This window comes from Camelus ferus, chromosome 9, assembly GCF_009834535.1.
Source record: "Camelus ferus isolate YT-003-E chromosome 9, BCGSAC_Cfer_1.0, whole genome shotgun sequence".
In the NCBI taxonomy this organism is placed as follows: domain Eukaryota; kingdom Metazoa; phylum Chordata; class Mammalia; order Artiodactyla; family Camelidae; genus Camelus; species Camelus ferus.
In genome coordinates, this window is record NC_045704.1 from 37,226,833 (window position 1) to 37,238,490 (window position 11,658).

At 39.7% G+C, this 11,658-nt stretch overlaps 1 protein-coding gene across 6 annotated transcripts in view; it reads right to left on the reverse strand.

Moving 5' to 3' along the window:
• The window catches only part of CNOT1 (CCR4-NOT transcription complex subunit 1), a 94,977-nt gene extending 83,708 nt beyond the window's left edge, over positions 1-11,269 (reverse strand). For all 6 annotated transcript variants that reach the window (XM_006193026.2, XM_014566302.2, XM_014566301.2 and 3 more), the window contains exon 1: positions 11,134-11,269. The gene's annotated coding sequence lies outside the window, so the exon portion shown is untranslated. The remainder of the gene's footprint in view (positions 1-11,133) is intronic.
• Between the last annotated feature and the right edge of the window lie 389 nt (positions 11,270-11,658).

Consider the following 11,658-nt stretch of genomic DNA (forward strand, 5'->3'; position numbering starts at 1 on the left):
GATCATTGCCAGAGAAGAGGAATTGGGAGAGGAATGAAATAGGTGAAGGGGATTAAAAGGTACCAACTTCCAGCTATAAAATAAATGAGTCACATTTTCTGATTAATATGGTGGAGTAGTAGGACCACAAGCTCGCCTCTTCTCACTACCAAAGCAGAAACACAACCATCAGGAAAAAAAAAAAAAAGACTGGAACCTAGCAAAAAAGATCTTCAACTGGAAACATAAAGAGGGAACCACAATAGGACAGTAGGAGGCACGTGCTCACAATATAACTGGGCCTCATACCCTCTGGGTGGGCGACCCACAAGATGAAGAATAAGTCACAGGGGCCCTCCCACAGGAGTCAGAGTTCTAAGCTCTACGTCAGGCTCCCCAGCCCGGGATTCCGGCATTGGGAGGAGGAAAAGACCCCAGGACATCTGGTTTTTAAGGCTAGAGAGGCTTAACTCCAGAAGGCCCACGGGACTGGGGGAAACAGACTCCATTCTCTTGGGAAGCGTACACAGAATACTGCATGTTCCAGGTCTAAGGGCAGAGGCAGTGATTTCATAGGAACCTGGGCCAGATATACCTGCTGGTTTTGGAGGATCATTTGGGGAGGTAGGGGATAGCTGCAGCTCACCCAGGGTACATAAAAGCTGGTGGCAGATATTCTGGGAGTATTTATCTACATGAACTTCCCTAGAGGCTGCCATCTTGATTGGATCATTAGCACCAAGACTTAACCCCATTCAACAGCCTGTAGGAAGCCTCAAGCCAAATAACACAGTGTGTGGAAACAAAGCCCCATCCATCAGCAGACCTCCCTCTAGACAAGGCCCTACCCACCAGAGGTCCAGGACCCAGCTTCACCCAGCAGTGGGCAGGCACCAGTTCCTGCCAGGAAACCTGCCTAAGCCTCTAGTCCAGCCTCATCCACAAGGGGCAGATACCAGAAATAAGAAAACAATCCCAAAGCCTGCGGAAGGAATCCACAAACACAAGCCAGACTCTACACTGGGCCTGGCTGGACCCTGGCCCTTGGGTGACAAGAGAGGAGTGTAATACTGGGATGCATAAGACGTCTCCCACAGAGGGCCACTTCTCCAAGGTCGAGAAATTTAACTAACCTACCTAAAAATACAAATAAAAAGATAAACAGCATGCGGTGGCAGAGGAGTATCTTCCAGGCCAAGGCACAAGATAAAATCCCAGAAGTAGGAAGTGATGAGGAGATGGGCAATGTATCTGAGACAGTTTAGAATGATGATAGTGAAGACGTTCAGAGAACTCAAGAAGAGTACAGACGCAAAGAATGAAGTTTTTAGCAAAGAGCTGGAAAATATAAAGAATAATCAAACAGAGTTGAATAAAATCACTGAAATGAACCAAGACTTGACTAAATGAGGCAGAACAGATCAGTGAGCTATAAGACAGATTAGTGGAAATCACTACTGTAGAACAGAAAGAAGAATGAAAAGAAACGAGGATAGTTTAAGAGAACTCTGGGACAATATGAAGCGTATTAATATTTACATATAGGAGTCCCAGAAAGAGAAGAGTGAGTGAAAGGACCTGAGAAAATTTTTGAAGAAATAGTAACCAAAAACTTCCCTAACTTGGGAAAGGCAACAGTCATCCAAGTCCAGGAAGCACAGAGTTCCACACAGGATCAACCCGAAGAGGAACACACCAAGGTACACAGTAATCAAACTGACAAAAATTAAGGATAAGGAGAAAATATTAAAATCAGCAAGAGAAAAGCAACAAATAACATACAAGGGAACTCTCATAAGGTTATCAGCTGATTTTTCAGCAGAAACCCTACAGGCTAGAAGGGAGTGGCAAGATATATTTAAAGTGATGAAACGGGGGGGGGGGGGGGGGCATAGCTCAGTGGCAGAATGTGTACTTAGCATGCACGAGGTCCTGGGTTCAAATCCTGAGGTCCTGGGTTCAAACCTCAATGCTTCCATTAAAACAAACAAACAAACAAACAAACAAAACTAATTACCTCCCCACCCACCCCCAAAGTAAATCCAAAAAGACAAAACTGCATAAAGCGATGAAAGGGAAAAACCTACAACCAATACTCTATCCAGCAAGGCTCTCATTCAGATTTGACAGAGAAATCAAAAGCTTCACAGATAAACAAAAGCTGAAAGAATTCAGCACCACCAAACCAGCTTTACAACAAATGTTAAAGAAACTTCTCTAGTCTTCAAATCATAAGAAAAGAGAACAGAAAGAAGAAAGAGGAAAAAAAAAAAAAACCTACAAAAGATTGCTTTGGCAGTTCAGGGTCTTTCATGGTTCCATATAACTTTTGGAATTGTTTGTTCTAGTTCTGTGGAAAAACGTTGTGAGTACTTTGACAGGGGTTGCACTGGATTTGTGGATTGCTTTGGGTGCTACAGCCATTTCAATAATATTGATTCTTCCAATGCAAGAGCACAAGATAACTTTCAATTTCTTTGTATCATCTTCAATTTCCTTCATCAATGTTTTAGTTTTCAGAGTATAGGTAACCTCCTTGGTTAAGTTTATTTCTAGGTATTTTGTTGTTTTTGACACAGTGGAAATGTTTACGCCAGTTATAAAATTCTGGTTTTTGAAGTGGAAAAAAAGTGAATGAAGGGCTGCACATGACAAAATATTCTCCTTTCTTATGGGTGAGCTGTATTCTGTTACATATATATGCTGTATCTTCTTTATCCACTCATCTATTAATGTGCACTTATGATGCTCCGTATCTTGGCAATTATAAATAATGTTGCTATTAATAGCAGGGTGTATGTATCTTTTTAAATTAATTCTTATTTTGTGGTTGGCTTTATTCCTTTGATAACTATGTAAGTTTAAAAAGCTGAAGCTCTAAACATTCTTAGAAACAATGAACAGTACATATAGGTATATTTAAAAATATGTGCAGTATATTATGGTTTCTATGTATTTGTACACAATATACTATATATATGTGCAACTTGTAACAATTCTACCTAATGAAACTGAAAAATGGAAAAAAAATGATAAAATAAGTAAATAATGCTGCTGTTGATAGCCGGGTGTATGTATCTTTCTGAATTAAGTGTTTGTTTCTCAGATACATGCCTAGGAGTGGAACTGCTGGGCCATAGGGTGGTTCTGTTTTTATGTTTTTGAGAAACTTCCATATTGTTTTCCATAGTGGCTGCACCAATTTGCATTCCTACCAACAGAGTACAAGGGTTCCCTTTTCTCCACATCCTTATCAACATTTGTTATTTGTGTTCTTTCTGATGATGGCCATTCTGACAGGTGTGAGATATCATCTCATTGTGATTTTGATTTGCATTTCCCTGATATTAGTGATGTTGAGCAACTTCTCATGTTCCTGTTGGCCATCTGCATTTCCTCTTTTGGAAAAATGTCTCTTCAGTTCTTCTGCCCGTATTTTAAATGGGCTGGTTGGTTGTTTGCTTTTTAATTGAAATATAGTTGATTTAAAATGTTGTTATTAGTTTCTGGTATACAGCATGGATGGCCTTGGAGGGCACTATGTTAAGTGAAACATGTCACAGAGAAAGACAAATACTGTAAGGTATCACCTACATGTGGAATGTAAAAAAATGTAACAAACTAGTAACTATAACAGAAAATAAACAGACTCAGATGTAGAGAAGGAACTAGTTGTTACCAGTGGGGAGAGGGAGGGGGAGGGGCAAGATAGAAGTGGAGGATTAAGAGGTACAAACTATCAGGAATAAAATAAGCTACAAGTATATATTGTACAACATGGAGAATATAGCCAATATTTTATAACTATAAATGGAGTATAACCTTTAAAAATTATGAATCAATATATTGTATACCTGTAATATATAATATTGCACATCAACTATACTTCAATTTAAAAATGATGTAAAATAAAGCTATTAATCAAAAAAAATGAGTCACAGGGATATGTACACACAGGGAATATAATCAATTGATACTGTTCACAAGTTTGTATGATGATGCATGATAACTGGACTTACTGCGGTGATCACTTTCATTATGTATAAAAATACTGAATCACTGTATTACAGACCTGAACTAATACTATATGCTAATTATAATTCAGTAATAAATAAAAATTTTTTAAAAGAGAGAAGTTAGTGGTCACCAAGAGGCAGGCCAAAACTCCTCCATAAAGAGGACAAAACCATCAGGTAATAAGACCAGGGCCCAGTTCAGGCCCCAGCCCCTCCAAAACCTCCCAAACACATTAGATGGTCTACGGCTGATCTACCTCCTCTCCCCCTCAGTATGCATGATGCACACTGATAAAACGTGCACTATTGTTTCATGTGTATTACCTTTTCACCAGTTCCTGGGGGCATATCTCTGGTTTATTCTCTATATCTTCTTTGCCACTACTCCCAACCAACCAGCTTTGAGGGCATCAAAAAGTTTCCATAACCTGGCTAAGTCCAACCCTAGTATTCAATTTCTAGGTCCCTAAAATACAATTTGATTAGACTTAACATAAAACAAAATGTAGTTAAAGTTTGGTAAAATTTCCCACCTTCATCACCCATCAAAGGTGGAGATAATTTTCCATAATTTCATTTCAGGTTGGTTTGTCTTTAATTTAATATCATCACTATTTTATTTATCACTTACAAAGCTTACTTGGTAGTACTGTTTCTGACATGATATATCCCAATTTCAGAGGTGTTAAAATGTTAAAACATCTGTTTTAAAATCAGTGAAATATGGTATTCCTTTTCCATATGTAGTCTTTCACATGTGCCACTGTAAAAATAAAATAATTTTAAGTAACTTGTGACTTATCCCAACAATAGTTGGATCTAAAGTAAATAAAATAACCCTGACAACAAACCTGAACCTCAAGAGGATTATTTACTAGAATAAACTAATGGAAGTGGGAGAGCCATTGGCATTCATTGAGAATTAGATATGCAATTAACATCTTGCAAGGAAAAAGGAGAGCACCACCAACAAAGTACTATCTTGCCTAAACACCAACAGTGCCATTGTTAAGAAAATAGTTTTTCCATCCACTTTCTGCAGGGTGTGCCCTAGATGTGAATACCTCAAGTTCGGCTTCCCACAAAGTTAACACAAAGCCAAGCACAACTTAAATCCACCAAATGGTAAGAAATGGTACATGGCTTATGTGATGGCTTATGTGAAGTGGCCACTGAAACTTATCAAAGAAACATTTTATGCATTACTATTATGTATACTAACCCAGTCAAATACGGGAATACTTACTCTGCCAGATATTTGAGATACATTAGTGAACAGCCATACATACATCCCTGTATCCCCACTAAGGGAGTGAAACCATAATTATGAAACATGTTAAGAAATGTTCTATGAAAAAACAGTAAGATAAAGGTGAACCAAATTGGGGCAGAGCGGCTGTAAATCTAAGAATGGTCAGAGTGAGCCTTAGGAAGAAAACAGTATTTGAGTAGGCTTTGAGGAGCTGAGGATTTTAGCCATGCATCTGAGAAAAGAACGTTCCAGGCTTCCAGAGGGGTTGGTCAGTTAATGTAAAGGCCTCCTGGGAGAGTACATAGCACATATGAGGAAAAGCAAGGAGGCCAATGACAGATGAAGCAAACTTAGTGAGGGGGGAGAGTAAAGAGTAAGTTGAGGGGAAGAGGGAATACATAAGTAGGTGTAGGGCAGGGCTAAATCCTATAGGTGATGAAAGGACTTTCTTTGGCTTTTACTAAAGACAAATAAATGGAGAATCAATGGATGGTTTCGAACAGAAGACAACTTTCAAAATATAAGAATCACTCTAGATGATGACTGAGAATAACTATAGGGGAGCAAGGGTAGAAAGCAGGGTAGATAATAGCACATTAAGAGAGAATTAGTCACTGAAACCCAAACACAGAAGAACTCTACAAAGCTATACAGATATCCCAAAACTAGATCAGAATATTAAAGCAAGTTATCATATTAATGTTTTATGGTTGCCAGAGTTCTTGAAGGGCTTACTAACTGGAGAAGACTGAAAAATCAAAATGAAGTATTTTCAAGGAATTTTTACATTTTACCTTCGGACAGACACCCTCGACTTCTGTAATCTTTGGTACAACTGCCTGTTTGAAAAGGGAAAAGAAATATTCTTACAGTATCCATGCCTAAGAGTGGGTATATAAATAGTACAATTTATCTCTTCATTACCCAAACTAAAGAACAAAAACACTAGTATGAATAACCCAAATCATGGACATTCCCAAATTATGTATTACAGGGCTTAGAAAGGCCTAGTGTACAATTTTTTTTTAGAACCCAGCTGGCAAGAGATAAGGATATTCAACAGCGTAATGGCTGACGGGTAATAAATCGGTTTGAAATGAAAGCTTTGGCAAGGATAAAAATAAATGGATCAAGAGTTGACTTACTTCATAACTATGTCACTATGTCACTTCAAATAAGCCAATCTGGGGGAAGCTCAAGAAGTAGAGCGTATGCTTAGTATGCAAGAGGTCCTGGGTTCAATTCCCAGTACCTCCTCTAAAAATAAATAAATAAATCTAATTACCCCCTCCAAAGAAACCAAATAAGCCAATTTTTACTCAGTGCAACAGAACCTTAATACTAACCTTTAAAGAACATTTAATAGCCTTGTGTGGACAGCTTCAGAATTTTACAAGAATTAATACAATCCCTACATCAGCACAGTTCAAACGATTGTTAGTGTTAGCAAATAACAGTTTATTTTTAAAAACTGAAAAAGCGAAAAGAGCCCAAAAAGTATGCTTATGCCAAAATCAAAAAAGAACCAAGTTCTTGATCTGGAATCTTCCCAGCAGCATGTGCAAAATTATAAAGCTATACAGTATAGAATATAAGACTAGTGAAAGATTTAAAAAAAAAAAAAAGACTACTAAAAGTTAAGAGAGTACCCTTCTGAGAGCTACTTTATTTTAAAAATATAACTACATCAAGAAAAATCTTACTCAAATACCTGTCACAATTCAATTTACAATGCTGAAGTTTTGAACATTTTAAGTGCTGAACGTTTAAAAACTTAAGTTGCTCCATTCTTTGAAGGCCTCAAAAGAGTGCAAGTTACTACACTGAAGCTAAGTAATGACCACTCACAATAATAAAGGAAAAGACCATCTTTTTGTTGGATTAGTTTTATATTTTCACACTGAAGAGATGAAAAACTCAAATCTTGTATCTTGTCCTCCAAAAATAAGTGGCTGATCACACAGACTATTTCATCTTTTTGATGAACAATCAAATTCACTTGAACTCTTCCCTATACTGAACTACTCCAGCAGTATGAAAAGAAATCAACATTAGGCTAGGGTAGTCTGACCTGGTCTGACATCAAACTAAGGAAGTCACCTCACTTTCCTGGGCTTCAACCTCCTAAAGATTCTACTACAGTTCTGTATGACTGGGTTTCAAAGTTTAAACTTCTTAAAGATGTCAATAGAATTATAAGTATATAGCTCCAAGAAAAACAGTCTGTGTCCGCAAAAGAACAAAAACCAGGATGTACTGTTTTCCAAGAATGCCACATTCTATAAATCAACCCAAGTGTAACAAATGAAGCATTATTCCATTACAATTCAGGGCAACTGTATATGGTTGGAAGAGGGGAGACTCCTTATCCACTATAAAATGAGACAGAAAACAAAAACAAAAACAAAAACAAAAAAGAGAGAAAACTTACGAGGCAATATATAGTACAGGTTAAGTGAAACTGGTGAAGAGGAATATAAGAAATCAATTTTGCTTAGGGAAATCAAGGAAAAGATTATAGACAGTACATTTAACTTTGAACTGGAATGATGGAAAATGTTTGGGTAGATACAAATGATGACATTCCAGATAAAAGGAGAAAAGTGCATTTAGGAACCACTGTGCAGCAGTCTATTAACTACAGCGTAAGATAGTATTATGCTGATATAAGTAAAGAGGGATCAACAGCTCCAGGCCAAGGTCCTTGAAAACTTTTGAGGATGCCTATTTTCAAACCAATAAATTAGGAAGCAATTTGGCAGTAAAGAATTAACTGGCTCCTGGAATCATGTACAATTAGAACGTATTCACATATTACTTACGTAACGAAGAAATCCAATAAACAAATGATGAGGAAAAGATACTAGAGATTAGTTAGAAAGCTACTGCAGAAAAGACTGGGTCTGAAACAAAGGTAACTATTCTTGGAGTAAGTCTAAATATATTTTAAAAGTAACACTGCATTTCAAAACTAAGAGCTCTAAATCCAAGGTGACAAACTTTCAAACTAATTATCTGAAAAGGAAAATCCTGAACTATTAATATGAAGCTTTAGAGCAATGAAACGGTGTCTTTCAAAATACGCTTTTATTCTACATTTCATGTAATTAATCCAACAGCACCAAAAGCAAAGCAAAACACCTCTCCTGCAGACAGTTTAACATCTCATTCAACATTTTTGGAATTTCCTTCTAACTGTAACAAAATGAACCAAGACAATTTAGCCTGGAGTTTTACGCTGGGCTTTCCAGTATTAAAGACAGAAATGCACTTCTGAAATCTATACTCCACACTCCCAGAGGCCACATTTCCTTCAAATCTCAACACAGGACTTCAGATTAAGTCTACACCTCTAATTACTGACTTCTCAAACAATGCTTTTAAACAAATAATTTGTCTTATTTGCTTTGCAACATTCTGGCAAATATATGAATGAAAAGTACATTAAAATTAACTATTGTGTATACATACTGTGCAAAAGGTTTTGAGCCCATTTCAGCTTTGAAACATGCTTCTTAAAAACTGAGCAAACAGAAAAGGAACTGCAGGATCTTTCTTTATAAAAGGTCTTAAAGTAAAACTCAGTAGGATGCCATTTTGAAACTTCCCAGCAGGAAGTTCAGTTTGGTCAGATGACTGTTTAAGAAGTGCTTCACCAGCTAATATTTTTTTAAATGACTTGGAAGTTAGTTTTGTTCTTTTACAGAACATATCAAGTTCATAAAATATATCATTTCAAAATGACAGGTAATACTTTTGTTTAATTCAAGAAGCCTTAACATCTTACAAAAAATTAGTTCTTGAAATATCTGAGCATCCAATTAAAATTACTGTGGACACATTCTCTTCCATGGCATTGAGTACAAAAGATTTGTTACACCGTAGAATGAAATGAAGATTTAAGTTCATAAATTTAAGCTGGTTAAAAAGAAAGTTTTTCATAACTAGATCAGAATCTAACCAAAACCATACTTGGAAAAAGCAACATGCAAAGATAATCCAAGATTAGTCTTTTATGATGTTTTCAAGGAATAGTAAGCATTTCCTTTTCTGTTCTCATATAACCGTTTTTTGTCTTTTTTTTTTTTTTTTAATGACCTAACCCAAAGTTAGGAAGACACTACAGTACTTAGCCTGACAAGATCCACATGAAAGAGATCGGGATTTAAAACCCCAGTAGTAACTTAAATGAATAGAAACCAAGAAGTCAGGGATCCACTGGAGTGAGTTAGGAACCAAAAGCATTTCAGTTCTTTTCCACCATAATGCCACAAAACTCTGCCTTAAAACTTCTAAGAGTACAATTTTAGGCAAGAAAGGGAAATACTTCCAGTTATTGATGATCAAGTCTTCGTGTCTTGATTGTAGACTTAAGTTTCCAAAGGAAGGACTTGGGACCCCAACTTGTTGAAAAGGGACCAACTCTCCAAACAACTTTTATCATCATGTGATGAAGCACAACTTCATGCCTAAAACTTTATGTATTGTCAGCTGTTTTTCTCCCTAGACAAGGTAACAATTTGCAGTGTCCTAAAACAGGATTATTTAAACTGTTACCATACATCTTATTAATAGCTAAATACTGTGCTACCAATCTTTGCAAGGGTAGGAATGTCAACCTGAGCATATTAAATCCAAATACCTCTACAAAAACAAGTTTGTTCTTAATCTGTTTGGCCTACTTCTTATTTTTTTTAAACTAGTCCAATCATTTTCTCCTCCATGTATCCCTAGTCTTATCAAACGGACTACCATGAGGGAAACGTTCAGAATTTTTTTTCGCAATAAGTAATCAATTATATTCAATTATTAACTGTTAAAATAAACTCCCCAAAGCAATCGAATTATAGCGAAATAAAGGCAGAGACTAAGTATTACTCACTTCGAGAGAAAAAAAACTTTTTCTCAGAGTCCTAAAAAATGTGACATTTGAGCGACGTCAACGGAAAAGTTTTCTTCTCAAAGTTTACGTTAAATACAACATTTTCAAACTCACAGAAGTTAAGCACTGAATATTACTCCTAGTTGGGGGTAATTTTCTGTGGGATCCTGCTGGGGTGAAATCTGAGGATGGCGTGGTATAGAAAAAGTGTATTTGTACGTTTGGCTTCGTGTATCCCCTACAAGACCTGTAGTAAATGTCTCACCAGCACTGGGGCCTACAAGTGCTCAGCTCACTTGCCATGGGTGAGCAGAACCGCCACTATAGCAGACACTAGCCCAGGTGGGTGCAGGTAGACTTCAGAAAGTGTGAGCGCCCGGGCGCGCGAGTGGAACAAAACCTGTGGCAAGAAGTAATAAGGAAGTGCTCGCTCCCGCCCGCCCCTCCCACCAGCGGACACCGAAACACCCGGGGTTTGACAACGTGCTGGGGGCAGGGGGAGGGGGACTGGCAGCTCCAAGTCCACCGAGAGGAACCGGGAGCCTGCAACTACTCCAAACATGGTCCCCTCGCCCCCGGAGCTAGGCCGCCGGGGCCGATGCCCACTGCACCCAACCGACAGTTGAGGAGCTCGTGAGGTCTGAGAAGGGTGCAGCCCGCGCGAAGCGAGGCCCAGCCGCCCCAATTGCCGCCAGCGCCGCCCTCAGAGCCTCCAGGCCCGGGCTGGGGGCTACCCCGGCTCTCATCCGCGCCCTGCCCTCCACTTCGTAAAGCCTTGGTCTCGGCCTCTTCTCTTCAAAGCCGAAGACTCCTCGAGACGAGGAAAGAGAGTCCGCCCTCTCCTGCCTCGCTACTTCCCGGTCCCGACTGCCCCTCACTCCACGGAGCGCCGAGAAACGCTCCCAGTGGCCCCAGGACCACCCCCGTTCCTTCCCGCACCAGCACCCGCGTTCCGCAGCTGACACCGTCAGGAGGCTTCAGCACTCGACCGCAGCCAACCTCACCTCAGGCAGCTCCGGCGGCGCTGGACACAGGAAACTCCTGGGTCCCCGACTCCGGCTCTTCTCGACCCCCTCTTCGGTTAACTCCGCTTGTTTCTCTACAAAATGGCGCCGGAGGTCGCGCGCTCACGTCGCGGCCTTTCCCCTCCCCGTTCCCATTTCATCATTCGCTGCCCGCCCCAGGAGGGACGGCCCCAGCACCAGCCAATGATCGTACCCCACCCGTGGCTCCCGCCCAATCACCGGCGGGTGCCCGCGGATTTAAACCAATCACACACTATCACTTGCAGAAGTCAAGGAAGAAACCGGGCTTCTGCTAGCAACTACCAATCCAGACTACTACATCGCGGGCTTTGGCCAATTGCCGCTCACCAGTCCCCAGGGACCGGAGTCGGAGCCCTGGCGCCTGCGCTCGAGGCGAGGGCCAATGGGGAGGCGCAGATAACTTCGATTTGGGGCTTCACGGGCTTACCAACTGCCCTCGAGGTACTCGACCAATGCGGGCCTGGCATTGCCTCCAAGAAACAA